This window comes from Garra rufa, chromosome 16, assembly GCF_049309525.1.
Source record: "Garra rufa chromosome 16, GarRuf1.0, whole genome shotgun sequence".
NCBI classification, from domain to species: Eukaryota; Metazoa; Chordata; class Actinopteri; order Cypriniformes; family Cyprinidae; genus Garra; species Garra rufa.
Window position 1 is genome coordinate 43,782,288 of NC_133376.1, and position 2,733 is coordinate 43,785,020.

Consider the following 2,733-nt stretch of genomic DNA (forward strand, 5'->3'; position numbering starts at 1 on the left):
GCTTAGATCTGATTTGTTTTCCTTTTTCTTGCTGAATTTCTCTGTCCTTTCATCCCTGAAACTTAAAATAATAATAAATAAATAACAAAAACAAAGGCAATTTTTAATTCATTGCGATTTTATGAATATTCAAATATATTTAATTTTTTTTTTCTGTATCTAATCTTGTACTATGTACGCAAACCTTTTATAGTTATGTTTTCTGTCATGATTGTTCTTTGTTAAAGATACTTAAGTCTTTCCCTTAGTTTGTATGGAATTATAAATTCTGCAGTAATAATAATACAAAAATTTGAGCGACAGCGACACCTCATGGCATCAGTAACATGACAACCCTACCCAGTACACTCTCCTCCATGTTTACAACATCTGCACAAAAGAGACGTCGATCAGTTGCTCAAAGATCTTACCTTTGGAGAAGACTGTTGATTTTACACTCGGAAAATTTAAGTATTACTATTTAGAAATTAAAATAACTTTAGAATGCATTGCTAGCCCACTCCAACACGTACCAACAATAATAATGATAAATGCTGACTAATAATTAATGATATTTTTAGTTAAACAATAATGTTGTTGTTTTTTTCAATGAAGTAATGAATAAATGCATAGGCTTATGAAAATGTTATATTTTATTTACTGACAACATCAGGAAACATGAATAAATTAGTAAAATAATAAAAGTAACCATGAACATAAATAAATACACATGGAACAAAGCTTTATTAAACATATTGGTCTTCTAGTCTTTTTGATGAAGACACCGCAGCAACATCTGGTCCAGATGAAACAAAGGGCAGGTGGAGTGATGGAGGCTCTCATTTCCAGGATGCTGCTGTGGATTTCTCCTTTGTCACTGCACACACCAGTCTGCAGACATTTCAGATTATACAAAGATGCACAAATATAATACAAAAACTGTCATTTTAACAGCACAGTGTCATTAGATCTCTGTATTGGAAGTTACAAAATGATCAATCTTTATATTAAGTTTCGGATTTTACTTTTCCCCAAAAATGCTGCAGTCACCTTTCCTTTCAGGTCCTGCTCCACCACAAAACATCTGCAACAAAGTCACATAAATCAAGAATCAGAAAAGTCCTGTTATAGCTCTGTTTGAAATGAGTTTGAAGTTCAGTTAGGCCTACTATATGTACATGTGTTTATTTACATTACTTACATTAATGTAAAGCAGTGACAGTGAATTCTCACATAACGTCCATCACTCACTCAGATGTTTTGTGTTGCTCTAGTCTAGAACATTTTCCTGTCATTTGATAAATAGACATTTATTAAACGTCTTTAAAATGTATATGTTTTATGTAAATCCGCTTTTAAAGACGTGCGTGTGCTACCTGAAGCTTAATGTTCGCTATACGTCATAAAACATGTTTTAACAGCGAAATCACAAATATACTAACTATAGCATACTGTATAACATCTTGGCACCTTATGCAAATCAACAGTTTACGAGAAAGTAGCTCAACAAATATGATTTTTAAGACAGGGAACCGTGTTTTGGTTGTAATACTCACATTTGTAAACACCCTCGCCGTGGTTCTCAATCACGTTCGATGATGACGTTTTGGCCTCCTGTGGACTCCTGGGATTGAAAAGTATCCATCGATGAAGACTTCAGGATCTGGGCTGAAGCAGTAGGACATCCGGGGATTTCTCGCCTACTCTTTTGTGAATACTGAGGTTTCGGACGTACTTCTTTCTTCACGTACTCTTTTTTTCCTACTATATAGTAGTTAAGTAGGCATATTCGGACGCACTTTAAGTAGACGTACACCCGAATCTCGCGAGAAGTAGTGCATTCGCCTACTAATTCTCGCCTACTCTTTTATAAATACTTAGGATTCGGACATACTTATTTGCTCGCCTACTGCTTTTCCCTACTAAATAGTAGAGAAGTAGGCGATTTCGGACGCAGCCTTTGAGTTCAGTGTATTGTCGGTCCTTAACGTTTGATGTGTGTGAAAGCTCTTCGTGTTCCTGCCTTGTTCCTCTTGGAGAATTATATTAAATATATTGTATTTGTGAATATCGTCTATCGTCTCGTCTAGTCCTGCATACACCTATTACAGAAGGACCGACCTAAACAGTTCCCCAGCGTGTTTCCCCTGCTTTATTTTTCGTTTTTCTCAGTGTTTATTTTTTGGTTTTTATCATGGACCCTGCTGTGAGCATCATTCTCCTGGAGCAGGGGGATCGCTCTCTCGAGGACTACACCAGAGACTTCGTCCACCTCGTGCCTTACACGCACTACCCGGACTACTGCCTCTGTACCTTCTTCCGTAAGGGACTGAACAACACCATCAAGAGGCAGTTGTCCGGGGAAGGTCCTCGAGAGAGCATCGCTGATTTCATCGTGTGGGTGTCCAGCAGATCTTCGTCGAACGCGGAGGACGACACCAGCCCCACACCTGACCCAGAACCCAGCCCAACATCACCCCGACAAGCGGAGTTGCAGCCCGAGCCCACCGACGATGGAGAGCCAGAGCCAGAGCCAGAGCCGGACACATCGGACCAGGTGCGAGAGCCGACTGCAACATCCGTGACGGTGGAGTATGACGTGGAGCTAGAGAGGGCTACAGAGAGCCCTGCCCACTGCACCACCGCTGAGGGTGAGCTTGGATCTATTTCTGGGGATTTAATAGACTTCTTCTCGGATCTTGCCCAAGAGAACTCTGGTAACTTAATTGACTTTGATATGGAAATATCTGTCTG

The 2,733-nt window shown here is 39.5% G+C and overlaps 1 long non-coding RNA gene across 2 annotated transcripts; it reads right to left on the reverse strand.

The window, feature by feature from the left end:
* Nucleotides 1-765: 765 nt before the first annotated feature.
* Nucleotides 766-1,917, reverse strand: LOC141287879 (uncharacterized). 2 transcript variants are annotated; one of them, XR_012339568.1, is made up of 3 exons: nt 1,181-1,917; nt 1,030-1,063; nt 766-870 (listed from the first exon to the last, which is right to left on the reverse strand). It is a non-coding gene; the product is annotated as an uncharacterized lncRNA (long non-coding RNA). The 2 variants fall into 2 exon arrangements; XR_012339569.1 differs by having other exon boundaries at nt 825-870; nt 1,536-1,917.
* Between the last annotated feature and the right edge of the window lie 816 nt (nt 1,918-2,733).